The following is a 15,114-nucleotide window of genomic DNA, read 5'->3' on the forward strand; positions in this document are numbered from 1 at the left end:
CCCATACAGTGTTTACCATGTGGTTTCTCAATTGTTCTCAACTGTTAAGCACCTGACTGTCTTGTACAACCCAGTTTGCCTTCCTGTCTGAATACATTCAACCAAAGAAGTTATTTGATTCAACATAACATTATATCTCTGTAAAATATAATTACCTTTGGTGTACAACCCAATACAGTTTGAAGATTTGCTGTCTGAAAACTTTGTATTTTCACCATTTATGACAAGACAGAAAAAGCTGGCAATATACATAATGGTTAAAGGTGAGGCATCTTTTACTTCCTAAAGACACAGTTAAGGGCAACCAATAATTTAATGCCTTAATCTAGTCTCTTTATCTTTATCTATTACAGAATTCAGCTTTAATCATTACTGCTAGATATAATCTATAGATCTATTACAGAATTCAGCTTTAATCATTATTACTAGAAATCTTAGACAATAAAGAACTTTAGATAGATAGTCTGTGCTTAACACACTATTGGTATGGTGTTTTTGGGGTGATGTGCAGTGCTATTTCTGGTGTGTATTAATTTGCACTTACAAGGGGCAGGAGTACTTTCTAATTACTGATAAATTTCAGCTGGTGTCTTGGCTTTCCATGTCTTCTTGCACCTCCCTTTCTTCAGGTGTTCAATACTTTTTTCTTGTGTCATTTCACATTATTACACACATAACGTATGGACATGTATGGTTTGATTTCTTTGTATGTGTGGATTACTTGGGTTGTTACCCAAATATAGTGAAAATCTCATGTCAGTAGCACCTTTAGAAATATATTACTGAGAAAAATGGTGATGTATTGAATACTTATTTTATTCCCGATAGATAGATAGATAGATATATAGATAGATAGATAGATAGATAGATAGATAGATAGATAGATAGATAGATAGATAGATAGATAGATAGATATATAGATAGATAGATAGATAGATAGATAGATAGATAGATAATAGATAGAAAAGCTCATTGGTTTAAGGTATCTTTTTCATAAAGTTATGAAAAAATTAGGGGCAGCCACTTTCAGCGTCACTTAGTGTGTTTGGACAACCCAGTCTCATGTTTTTTTTTCCATGCTCCCGTCATGAAATGATTAAAATTTTTGTGATGAGGTTTTTTTTTTTTTAACTCACTATTACTAACCCTACTCCTTCCCCCAACCCTAACCATAACCACCCACCCCCCTCCGCTTCACTTTTAATTTTGTGCAGCCGTCATCTAATGTATTAGAATGAATTTGTGCTGCCGTGACGAAAATGAGGCGCTTTTCGTGACAATATCATGAACCAATAGATTAATGTATATTTCCTGCTGCGGAATCATGACATGCCATGAGACTAGGTTGGTTCGGACAAGCTCAGTCCACAGTCCCACTAGCAGTTGGCTGCTTGTTGTCGGGGACTGAACATGTGTTCTTACTCAAAATTTTATTACAAATATCTCAGTTAATATGGTTTGCTGTGGAAATAATAGTAATAATGAACCATCTAAGAAGTCTATGCTTCAGAGTGAAATTTTCATGTTGTTTAGTTTCCATGTTTGCACCATTAGCACTAATTGGCAGGTATCAATAGTTTGGATGTAAAAAGCAGGCCTGCCAGTAAGTAGACCTAGGCTGGATTCTTACTCACACTTCATGTATGTGTCATTGGAAAAGACACTTAATCTGCATGTAACGTGGCCCAGCCCACCCAGCTGTAAATGGGTACTGGCCTTGGCTCGGGAAGTAGTGGTGCACCATCCTGGGGGAGTGATGGACTCTCGTTTGCTCGATGCTGCAGAATGTGGAGATAAGCACCAACACCACTGGGCGTCATGGCGTATATAGCACTTGCTTACTTAATAACTTGGTGAGTTTAGCTCCACTGTTACTGAGGCAATAAGCTGGTCATAATTTTAATACTTGCACCCAAACCAGCTGTCATAATAACTACTGCCCAGTCTGCAAAAATATGTGTTAATAAAACACGCAATCCAAGGTCAGCCTGTTGGCTTTAGCTGATTTGGTAACACTTTGGCACTTTGACACACAGATCCATTCACGCTTAAAGGGGAACAGAAATGCTTTTTGAGAATTTGTTTGTCCATGCCTTAGTAAAAATTAAGTGTTATTCATACACTTGCAGAATGTTTGAGCACAGTGTAGATATTATTATTTGAATCAAATTTGCCGCTAAATTGACATGCAAATCGCCATTGGCTGAAGTCAGTAGAGGGCACTTCCGGTTGACGTCACTGGTTGGTTTCCTGTGGTGGGGACGAGTGCAGTCAAGATCCAGCATGGCGAGCAATACATCGCTGCACAAACGCAAACAGAAGGCAAGCGATTCCGAAGATGTGCTTTCACTTGTTGATCCCGAAGTCATGTTGTGGTGCCCAAAGAGGTTATATATAAGAACTAGAGTCCGCACTCGCACTGAGCCGTGTCCCAGCAAGGAGGCGTGGTCGCCCTTTTAATTCCGGGCAGTTTTCCTGAGCTCACTCATTGAAGTTCTATTAAGCCGTGGTCAGAACCCGCCGTACTTGCACGTGCGTGCAGTCTACTTGCAAAAATGTGGGCTAAATTTGGAGATCCGTACTTCGTAAGTACTGCCTCAGTACGAATTTAGGAGCACGCAGACACACACAGACACGCCGTAGAGGTTTTAGTGCATGCAGAACCTTCGCTGCGGTCAGGCTGCGGATTCACCAGCAGTGCAGATGACGCACGTTGTGAGTACTGCCTCAGTACGGATTCAAAACAGTACATTTTCATTCAATTACTATTGAATTAACCAAATCCGTACTGCCTACGTACAGATTTGGAGGCCGACAGACTTGCATGCACAACGCAGCTTCTCACTTGAACTTGGACTTTATTTCCAAACGTCAGCAACACAGACACTCCACAGCTTCAGTCTGATAACTAGCTTTAACTTTTTGAGGCAAGTAAACACTCGTACAACTGACCGCTGCAGGCTGGACATGTTCATGCATCGCCGACGCCGAAAAACACCTGCCGCTCCGGTCCCACTCATAAAAAAAAGAACGACACCCCCCCACACACACACACACACTGCATTATTGTCATCTCTCTTTATCGTTACGCTCCTAGAGACGTGCGTTGAATGTACTCCCTCCCTCCTCTTGCTACTGCCTCCGTACGTTTTCACAAAAACGTAGTGGCCGTGGCATCCGCAGAAAACGTACGGCGAAAAAAAACGCATGTTGGGTTGTGACTGGGGCTTTAGTCTCATCAAGAAACAGGTGGAATATGCCAGAAAGCTGCGCATGTTGCCAAAGCCACAAACGGAGGAACAAGGGAGACAATGTTTCCTTCCATAAAGGCCCCTTCACACACAATGCAAAGTTTGGTCGACGTCTGGTCGGTCGGTTACGGCGAAACAGCGCAAAACAGTTCGAAATTATCGCACCACGAAACACTGCTGCGAGGAGCAGGCGTGCATTAATCCGGTGCGAGAGTTTGTGCATGCAACAGTGTCTTTTGAGCAGGAACAGTGCCAGGTGCAGCACATGGCGCCGCTTATGTGGAAGAAATAAAAAATAAAACCAGCTGGTACGTGTGGGTTCGCACAATGCACACTTTGTCTTTCAGGCATTTGTTTGTGCTAATAGTTGTAGCAACAGGTGTACGAGGCGTTGGAGGCAGGGACGACATTACACAGTTTGCACACGATTCCTGCGTCATGCGCACTAAGTGTGCACTTCCTCCAAACTTCACACTGTGTGTGAAGGGACCCTAAGTAAGTGGTTTTGGTTATTCTTGTCACTTTGTCCGTGACATTTGGTTGATAAACGAAAGTATTCACGTCTTTTTTTTTAATCAGCATTAGATTTCACAGTTTAAATGTTTTGCTGGTGATTAATAAAGAGTCAGACTCATCTTTCTTTCCCTGAGGAGAAGGTAGGAGAAGACAGAGGGATGAATGATGAAAGAGGGGGATAATTAGATAGCATGGTGGTTTGGGTGGAGTAAATGGCCAAGAGAAGGAAATCCCAATGGATTTTTGGCCTCTTTTGTTTGTCGCCAGATAGTCAGGGAAACCAGTTTGTAGTCGGTGATGCTGAGACGAACTTAGTCACCCCAAACGATGAATCTGTTACTGTACCGTTGGTTTTACTGCCAGGTTGACACAATATCTGTTCCTTCCCCAACTCCCACACTGTTTCCTCATCAAGTCCTCTGTTTAGACCTTCTGCGGTGGACGATGTTTTCCTAAACTCTTTTTCATACAGAAAAACAGCAGTCACCCAGACAGGTTGTTTTTCGTGTTGACTTTGACACACTGTCCATCTTTATTTTTACAGGCTGTTCTGCTTTTATATATTCGGGTCACGTACCAAATGCTGTTGTACAATTTTGTACAACAGCAAGTTTGCTGTTGTCAAATAAAGTTTGCATTGTCAAATGAAAGGCATCAGAGATGTGATACATGCCCTGCACACTCTACACACTACATATAAATGTACACATAAATATATATTTCTGTAATGGTGTTTTAGACTATGTGTGACTTCATCATATGACTTCTCTGTAACTTCATTTTCATGTTATTCATACCAATCAATGACAAATATTTTGATGATCAATATATGACTTAACCCATCTAGGCTTCTTGGTTGTTGAGATACACAAAAGGTGTTTTTTTTTTTATACCATGTTTTGCCTGACCTTTGTCCAAATTTCTCTAAAATCTAATCACCTCTGGATGTCTATCCAAGTAATATTCCCACCATGTTTGATTCATCCAGGCTTTTTGGTTGTTGAGATATACAAAAGTGAACTTTTGACCAAACTACTGCAAAATCTTACAACCTCTAGATAACTAACCAATTATTATCCTCAAGTTTCACAACATGCAGCTAATTTACACTCTGAGTAAATGTAATATGATGATAAAATTGATTCCCCAATGTGATCATATTGTACATATTTTCTGCAGAGTTAATTTAACACTAAAAACATTACTGTGTGCATTTTTCCACTGGATACCTATGACGGCATTTTAGGGCCACATCATTTTTGTTTGTTTGTTTTTTTAGACTATGAGCATAGTCATAATATTATGAGAATTAAGTCATAATTTTATGAGAAAAAACTCATAATTTTATGACAAAAAACCTTGTAATATTACACGAATAATGTCATAATATTATGAGAATAGTCGTAATTTTATGAGAACAAAACTGATAATTTTATGAGAAAAAACTTGTAATATTACAAGAATAATGTCATAATATTAAGAGATTAAAGTCATAATTTTATGAGAAACTCGTAATATTAAGAGAATAAAGTCATAATTTACGAGAATAAAATCATAATTTTATGAGAAAAAACTCATAATTGTATGACAAAAACCTGTAAAATTACGAGAATAATGTCATAATATTATGAGAAAAGTCGTAATTTTATGAGAAACTCGTAATATTGTGAGAATAAAGTCATACTATTATGAGAATAAAGTTGTAATTTTATGAGAAAAACTTGTAAAACTACGAGAATAAAGTCATAATATTACGAGAATATACTTGTAATTTGAGAGAATAAAGATGGAATTTTTTGAGAGAAAAACTCTGCATCTCAAACTGAGATCTGTGGAGCGCTTTGGGAAGTTGTACTTCAGTATAGGTTTTACAAATAAGGAAATACATAGATGATACATACCATAGATACGTCATAGATACCAAAGGCGTTACTAGCATTTTTTTTCTTACTGTCCTACACTAATTTGATTTTTGGTTTCTATTTGAGAGAAGTCAAGTTCATGTTTAGGGTTACATGTGTGTATATGTATAATGCATTTATTATATATGTATTTATTTATTGTTGTGCTTCCGCTATGGTCATGTTTGTAATTTATTATTTATTTATTTTTGTCATAGTGTTTGTACAAGAAATATTATATGATGTAATCACCCATGAAATGCTGAGCAAGGAGTAGTAATATGAATGCTTTTTAGTTGTATTTGTGTTGATGTGTCAACAAGCTGTTCTGTAAACAGCCAAAAACAGATGCCAGTAATTTCCGGAGCAGGTCATGTTAAATTGCTATATATATATATTTCAAACAATGAGAAATTGCTTGGGAGTGTTTTCTCTGTGAAGTTTCTTGTTTTGACAGTGATTTGGTAACGCAGTTTGGAAAAATAGTCTTCTCAAAACAAAGTGGCACATTTAAAAAAAAAACACACAAGCTCATTGAGTCCTTAAAGCTTTTTTGATTTCCCAATTTAGATATATAGAATGACTGGATTGAGTGAGTATAGCACTTTGTGAATCTATTTCTTGTGTACGTTTATTCCAAAGGTCAGACATTTCTGTTAAAGAAACATTTTCATACACTATGTTGATGTTTTTTGTGGTAGAATCACAAGACGTTTTATTGTACATTGCATGTAGCAGTTAGGGCCCCTTCACACATAGTGCAAATTTGGTCATATTTGGTTGTGCATAAAGTGCACATGGAGCAGGAATTGTATGCAAAACGTGTAATTTCGTAGTTGCTTCCAACGCCTCCTGAAAGAACATGCGTGTGGGCTGTGAGCGATGTGCCGCATGACCAATACAAGCCAACAGTATGACAAATACACCACTTTCAGTCACGTATCAGCAGAAATACGCTGTACCAAACACTGTTTTGTCAGGTATTACAGCACTTTCTTTTCGTTTTTTAGAAAATACGTTTATCTGCTTGTTGATTTTAGCCATTTCACACTCTTGTTACAAGACAATGATTGTAGCGCAGTGGTAAAGTTTCTGTCTGGTAATCAGAGTGTGTGCTTTTTATTTAACCAGGGTTATTTAACTGTGGGCTTCTGTATTGTGTCCTTTTTATGTATTATTTATATCAACCCAGTGATATTCACTAATTATACAGCTGGTTTTAATTTTTTTTCCTCCCCATCAGCGGCGTGATGTGGTGCACCTCGTCCCATGGAACATAGTATGAGCAGCTGCAGCGGCTCATACTGTGTTCCTGCTTGAAAGACACCGTCACGTGCATGAACCGTCACACCAGCATTGTGCACGCCTGCCCGTCAGCGCTCATATGAGCTCTACCGCTGTGAGTCGCCCTGAGTTGTACGTATTCGCACTATATGTGAATGGCCCCTTACAGTTAGACAATCCAGCCACTCGGAGAGTAGTTAGTGGCCAGGCAGTCCAGGAAGCAGTCGAAGGAGTATTTTAGCAAATGTAGATGTTTTGATGGTGGGAAAAAACCTGAGTGCCCAGAGGAAACCCCTGCAGACATGAGATGAATATGCAAACTCCTCACAGAAAGGAAACTGGGAACTGGTGGAGTTAAACTTCAGCCAAGAGTGTTAACCACCTTTCCAATGTGCTTCCCAGTAAGTTGGTCAGTTGACCATTTCTGATTCTGTGAATTCCTCCAACTTACTTATGAGCTGGTCTTCGATCTCGTTTCCTGTTGGCAGTTGATTGGACTGTGTGAGCTCCAGTGGAAGACTGATGATCTGATTGGTTTTCTTTATCTTTGTTAGTGTCACTTTGGCAATGGGTGGGAGGTGCTTCAGGGGGATAGTAGAAGGAGTTTGCAGGGTGACTAGGGAAGGAGGAGGTAATCTGTGAAGAAGAAAAATGTCAAGGAATGAAGGCGTGGTTCAATGAAAATCTATTGCTGGTGGAAATTATGGGACATTAGTCCTTTTTATATGTTGCTCAATATACATTTAATTCCATTTGATATCTATCTTAATACATTGCTATGAGGCTTGGATGTTTACCAGTGACTTAAGACAACAACTGGATGTGTTTGCTACTCGGTCTCTTCTGTGAATCGCTGGGTGCCGCTGGAGTGAGTTTGTGTCAAATGATCAGTTGTCTGTCTGGATCTTTGCTATTCAGGACCTAAGGGGGTTTTGTGATGTTGTGAATGCGTGGCGATGCTCCCACACTTGGCTTGACTTGACGTTTGATTTTTGACACAATCAAAGATAATATCCATATGTCCACTTAGCACTGCACCATTCGTAACCCTCTAGATACAAGACCTTTGGTGTTCTTTGGTGAGTTCTTCTCGTCCAGAGATGAGACTCAAAACAGCTTTTCCCCCTTCCCTTCTGTTGGAAGGCATCAGCAGAATCACTTCCATGGAGTATAGAAACAAGAGGTCTTCTTTTCCAGTGCAGAGTTTTGCAAAGATTCTTCACAACAGCTGATGTGCCACTCTCGCTACCAATCCCCCAAAAAGTAGTTATCTGTAGGCTGGAGGACCACCTACAGTCTCCTTATGCAGCTTATTGTCAATGCCAGGATGTGCACACACAAAATAGAGTGTCTTTGTTACTAGATCTCTTTGGAGGATCCTTGGGTACCATTGAAATGGTTTTGTGCCAAACAAGTTTACTTAGAAATACTCAGATGATTCTTCCTATTTGCATTGTGAAGGAATATCAGCTACATCATTCAGACATTGTGACGTGTTTGTCTGGGCAAAAGCTAGCATGCAGGTATCTCATTGTTGAAGACCTCTGGCAATGGAAAAAGGTCAAAGCCCATGTATCATCTGGTTTCAATAGACAGGTGGTTACTTTCAGGAGGTGCAAAGGGACTGGTTCTTTGTCTGAGAGGTTGCCAAGGTGGCTTGGTGACAGCATTGGTGCATGCTCCCACACCTGACCTGACCTAAGATTATTTAGCATTCATAACTTGCCATGTCTATAATCCACAGTTTGCTAGTCTAAAAGGAAATCACAGCTATTTTCAATCCTTTCCTGGGGTTCTTTGTCTTTTATTCTTTCTAGAGACTGGTCCATTGAAACATCAAGCTGACTGTCAGCACAGAGAGCATTCTGATAAATTAAAACATCGCTCTACATTTTCACATTATAATAACTATGTGGGATTTCGAAAAATCTTCAAGTAAGCCTTTAAAGAGTCATTCTTTTCTATTTATCCATTAAGGATTTACCAGTTTTGGACTTCTATTTGACTAGACGTTGCAACTTACCCAGGCTGACCCACCTGTATGATTTTATCCTGTGGGATTGTCTCAAAGTTGGGAGAAGAGAAAGTGAACCCGCTGTCAGTTCCTGCATCATACGGAAAAAGGTCTAGTGACACATTCTCTTTCCAGTGGTTGCCATCACAAAGGTCAATGCTGTCCACACCCACAAACCAGTCTGGGCTGGGAACGATGCGCACAATAAAAGACAGCTGGAGATGGAGAGAAGGAAGTGGAGCGTAGGGTAGGAGATTGGACACAGAAAGATCAAGATTAGGGAAACTTTATTTTATGGCTCATACCAAGGAATTTGGTTGTCAATGAGTTAATCTTCAGGCTGTGTCATCTGGTAATCTAACAACATACCAACACACCATATTTCATGACCAGAGTTTTGTTTTGGGAAGAAGAAATTCTGTCTCTACCTGGCCTTGTTCCATTAATGTAACATTGACACCACACCTAGCGTATGTCCCATCTCTTCCTCCTCATGTCCAAATTTGCTCAGATATGTCACCAACTTTATGACCTACTCAGAGACTCATCAAGAAAGCCAACTCCTGCAGAGGTTTAGATCATTAGTAGCAGTGTACATTAGGCTTATGTCATTTTGGAAACTGGCTTTAGGGTGCATCATGTAGGGTGTTGGGGGGGCAGTCTGCAATTGTGTTTTATAGCATCATTATCCCTTTTTTCTGCATTAAATTAGGTAAAGAGACTTACAAAGATCAAGTTTTTGATGAGCAGTTGCAGTTTAGAGCAGTCAACACAAGATGTTGCTGTGGGTAATGGTAAAATAAAGTTGCAGATTTTGTTTTCTTTCCAGCCAGAACCCTATTTTAATAGTGTTTGGCCCTACTGACTGTTTGTCCTAATTGCAGTTTATCCACCAACTTTGTTGCAGAACCATAACAACACAATAGTCATAACAGAAACAAGTCATTACAGCAGCATTTATAGGACCATCAACCCGCGCAATCACGCACAGCTTGTAAAACGTGGTGTTAAATTGACTGTGAACATGCTGTAAATGATCATTACAATTTTAAAACCATTGTCTGTTACTGAGACATTTATACTATCCAGTTTTTGAGACATTTTTTATTTCCAGTTGAGTGAGTTATAAAATTGTTCAGCTGGAAACCTGGTGGCTCCATGCACTTGAATTTAAAGTTTCTTAAAATTATTCTGTTTTGGCATTATTTCTTGTTATAGTTAAAAGTTAGACTGTTTGACTTCTCCCTTGTTTTCAGTCGGGGTCACCATAGCCGGTGGATCTACATGTTGACTTGGCACAAGTTTAAGGCTGGATGCCCTTTCTAACGCAACTCGTATTACTCAGACAATGTGAAGAGGCGGATTTTAAACCAGGAAACCTCTGCACTGAAAACAAGCGCACTTAATCACTTGGTCACCACCCCTGCTGCTGCTGTTATAATAATAATATAATAATTATTATTATTATTATTATTATTATTATTACTGCGACAGACTGGCGTCCTGTCATGGGTGTACCGCGCTTGCACCCTATGGCTGCTGGATAGGCTCCAGCTCCCCACGACCCTTAATTGGACTAAGCGGTAGAAGATGAATGAATGAATGAATTATTATTATTCCCTGTGTTAGCTGGCTAATTCTGATGCAGTAAATATTCTCTGGCACTTTTATTTTGGAATTTTGTCCGTGTTTGTTCATGTAACTTAACTTCCTGATTCTGACCTTCCGGGTTCATGTGTCCATCCTGTGTTTGTTTGCCTTTATAACCACCATTAGAGCATTTCCTCCTTGCCAGATTGTCTAGATTCTTTCCTGTTTTCTCATATTCTAATTACCAGTATTTTCCAGTATTTTTACCTGTTGCAGACCCTCTCTGCCTAGAGTTTTTGCCTGCCATCTTAGAGTTGTTTGGCTGATATGATAAATCTCTGGGCACTGATCTACTGCTTGTAACCCTGCCTGTTCAGCAGAGAGACCCTTGTTTATCGGCGTGATTGCCCATGCACCTGTCTGATTCATGACCAAGTCTGTTACCTGCTGTGGGACAGTACACCTGTTTTTACCTGCCTTCTGTTATGTTCTTTGCGTAGGGATCCTCTTTGATCGGCCCTTTACAGTGTCTAGTGATAATAAGATGCTATCGTAACTGATAGGATTGATGAATAGGACAAATTAGACATTTAGAGTGTGCTTGGAGCTCAAACCCTACATTGTGTGCTTTCATGTTCTACAGTTCCCTTGAAAAGTATTGGAACACTTGGTATTTCACATATTTTAATTTGTTTATGCCATTTCATATGCAAAAAATACCATCACCTCCCCCACAAGACCTCAACCTTCCAACACCTGGAATACATGAACATTTCCAAGTCACTGAATATGTGTTGGACTTTATTTACATCAGTTATGAAGGAATACAAACGGTGTGGCACTCTATGGTAAATCTGTGTGGAGTAGTGACTGTGCAAGAAGGAGAAGAGTGAGGAAAGCCACCAGGACAACCAGACAACCCAGAAGAAGTTATAGGCTTCTGTGGCTGTGACTGAAGAAATTGTACACAGTGCATGTTTTGCATTTTGTATCACCAGTTATACAGCTTCATGTTTGAAATAGCATAAACAAATTAACGTGTGAAATACCAAGTGTTCCAATACTTTTGGAGGACACTGTCGTATGGACTTGTGCTTAGCAACACATTTCAACAACAACAAAAATTTGCATCTGTTTCACGGTCCATTTTTTTATACAAACCCCTAAATTCAATCCAGAGGTTGTGATGCAGGTGTACTATCAGCACCACCCGTATTATATGTATTACACAGTATTATGTTTCGATAACGAAACATATCTTTACTATCCTTAATAGTCTGCTGGCGTGCTGGTCGTGCACCTGCCTTACAACATTTTGAAGCTGCCCATGCATCTGTTTAATATTTTGTAATGTTGAGCAGTTTTTCCTGAAATATGTCTCACTCAGCATAAATCCACAGAGCAATCCTTCATGACTATGACTCAAAATGGCATGATACTGTGTTTCTGAGCTACAGTGACTTACATAGGAGTGTCTGGCAAAGACCTCAAACTCAGTATTCATCTGGCCAGTGCCCCCCAAAACAGCGGGAGCAGAGAGGATCCCATAAATGCTCTGGATACGTTCTCCGGCCTCTTCGACCTCCTTCATGAGTGTCCAGGCCTCTCCTTTCTCTGCAAACTCCCTCACTCCATTGCTGGCAAACTCATTACGTTGCCACATATGGTAGTCGGAGCTGTGAGTGACCCCTAAACCAAAAGGAAAAGGAAAAGGGTGGAGAAAGTTGTTGGAGCACGTATTGGCCTGCAGTTTTGCAAAGAGAGTTGTAAGATGATTTATATAGACATATTTGTTATTTGACCAGTAGTAGCATCCTGTAGACTTACCAATAAGATTTGACCATTGTGCTGGGGGGCGGTAGACAGGATACTGCTTAGGGAAAGCTGCCCGGGTCCATTTTCCAGCAAATGTCAGGCTGTACTGGGCGATGTCTGAAGCCGTGCAAGTGGGCACATCGGTAGGGACAGGCATTGAAAGCACACCGTGGCCCAAGAAGCTCATGGTCAGAACCAACATCGGGACAATTATACGGGAAACTTCTTCAAAATTACAGAAGCTTCTTGTTGCATCCTTCATAGTGGGGGCTTAATGGAGGATTCTAAAAAAAAGAAGAAAAATATGTGATTTCCATTGCTAATGCATTTTGCAAACTTCCACATGAGAATCAAAATCTGCTCTCTGTGCATGTGCAGGTGTTTGTCGGTTTAGCAGCACAGCTTTAGTCTGATTTGCAGTTCAAGAGCATTAATTAGAGCAAAACGTTGTGTCAGTGCCAATCTTAACAAGGGGGGTGAGTCAGAGCGGAAGGTTTCCACTGAATCATTTTTCCACAGAATTTACCTATAAATGTGGTCAAACAGTACTACAGTCGTGGAACTTATTTTAGATCCATTTGGTTTTCAGTGGCAGCCTGATTTGTTCTGCAATTTTTTTATTGGTCAGGGCCAAAAATATTTCAATATTGATAAACTTAAAGAAAAAGCATACTGGAAGCAAATAATTATTACAAAGTTGCAGTATGGACTGCCTGTTTAATCTGAGGATAACTACATCCAAACTTGGTGAATAGTGTAGGAATTATAGCATTGTTATATTTGGTTTCCACTTTTTGAGAGAATCAAGGCATAGTTTAATTTAATTTAATCTTTATTTAACCATGTTAGTCCCATTGAGATCAAGACCTCTTTTGCAAGGAGGACCTGGACAATTATAAAGTTTCCAATTAACCTAACCTGCATGTCTTTAAATGTGGCTGGAAACAGGAACACCCGGAGAACATGCAAACTCCACACAGAAAGGCCACAGGTGGGAATCAAACCCATAAGCTTCATGCTGTGAGGCAACAGTGCTAACCACTAAGGCACCATGCTGCCGGTGATCGGAGGCTGGCCTCAAAATGTAAAATCCAAGCTTGAATTTTACCAGATTATATGTGGGAGACTGTGAGCTCATATTTGTTTGCTACATGATAAAATAAGAAAACATTGAAAAAGTGAAAATATTTGCAGACTTTACTGTATGAAAAACACATTTACATACATTTATAAAACAGACTGTAATTTAGGGGTAATCCATGTAAATTAGGTCAAATCCATGAATGTACTTATATATATTTATATTCATATTTATAGATTGTGAAAGTAGATGCACTGAGTGTTTGACATGTAGACAGCTGGTCACAAAACTGTCTTCTGTGCATACTTGCAAGATTTTGCATTATGCTGTAGTGCAAAATAAAATATAAAAGTCATGCAAAACACAAGACAAAAATTATATCTACACCCACACTGATTTGGCACGTGTTTGGACACAAATTTTGACAATATTTCCTTGGAAAAAATAAGCATGCTTGCAGCCACTTACCTGCACTGAAAAATCCAAATGCAAGTATTTTTATACCAATGTGCAGTGATAAGACATAGAGCTACTCACTGATGCTACTCAGGCTTCCGGATCAATGATGGAGGGCTTGTAGATGTGTGGGGTGGTAATAAGCTGCAGGTGAGGAGAAGGGGAGAGGACAGCAGTGGATGCGGCTGTCGGGAAGTGTGACTGGGAACTTCTAAGTGTTCTTTCTCCTATTTATGCCTTCTAGGAAGTCCCCCCCCCCCCTCCTGCTCCCATTTTGTTCCACTCCCACCTTCAGTTTTGTTTTGTGTTTCCCCCCCTCAACCTCATGAGATGATTGCCAGTGACTTCCCTGTTCCCCTCATGCCCTTTAAATTTGGCTTCCGCTTCTCTCTCTCTCCTGCTCAATATCAGTTACACATTATGGGTACTGTAATTTCTTTAGCAGTAATGTCAGTGATATACAGTAGTGTTCAGAATAATAGTAGTGCTATGTGACTAAAAAGATTAATCCAGGTTTTGAGTATATTTCTTATTGTTACATGGGAAACAAGGTACCAGTAGATTCAGTAGATTCTCACAAATCCAACAACACCAAGCATTCATGATATGCACACTCTTAAGGCTATGAAATTGGGCAAGCATCATGATATGGGCATGTTTCTCCTACTATGGTGTTGGGCCTATATATCGCATACCAGGTATTATGGATCAGTTTGGATATGTCAAAATACTTGAAGAGGTCATGTTGCCTTATGCTGAAGAGGACATGCCCTTGAAATGGGTGCTTCAACAAGACAATGACCCCAAGCACAGTAGTAAATTAGCAAATTCTTGGTTCCAAACCAACAAAATTAATGCCTCGCAGATGTGAAGAAATCATGAAAAACTGTGGTTATACAACTAAATACTAGTTTAGTGATTCACAGGATTGCTAAAGAAGCAGTTTGAACATAATAGTTTTGCATTTGTAGCATCAACAGCAGATGCTACTATTATTGTGAACACCCCTTTTTCTACTTTTTTTACTAACAGCCCGATTTCATAGCCTTAAGAGTGTGCATATCATGAATGCTTGGTCTTGGTGGATTTGTGAGAATCTACTGAATCTACTGGTACCTTGTTTCCCATGTAACAATAAGAAATATAAAACCTGGATTAATCTTTTTAGTCATAGCACTACTATTATTCTGAACACTACTGTACAGC

The 15,114-nt window shown here is 39.6% G+C and overlaps 1 pseudogene; it reads right to left on the reverse strand.

The window, feature by feature from the left end:
• Window positions 1-7,271: 7,271 nt before the first annotated feature.
• On the reverse strand, window positions 7,272-14,093 carry LOC117520107 (annotated as a pseudogene).
• Window positions 14,094-15,114: the final 1,021 nt, after the last annotated feature.

The sequence above is a fragment of the Thalassophryne amazonica genome, chromosome 11 (assembly GCF_902500255.1).
Source record: "Thalassophryne amazonica chromosome 11, fThaAma1.1, whole genome shotgun sequence".
Taxonomy (NCBI): domain Eukaryota; kingdom Metazoa; phylum Chordata; class Actinopteri; order Batrachoidiformes; family Batrachoididae; genus Thalassophryne; species Thalassophryne amazonica.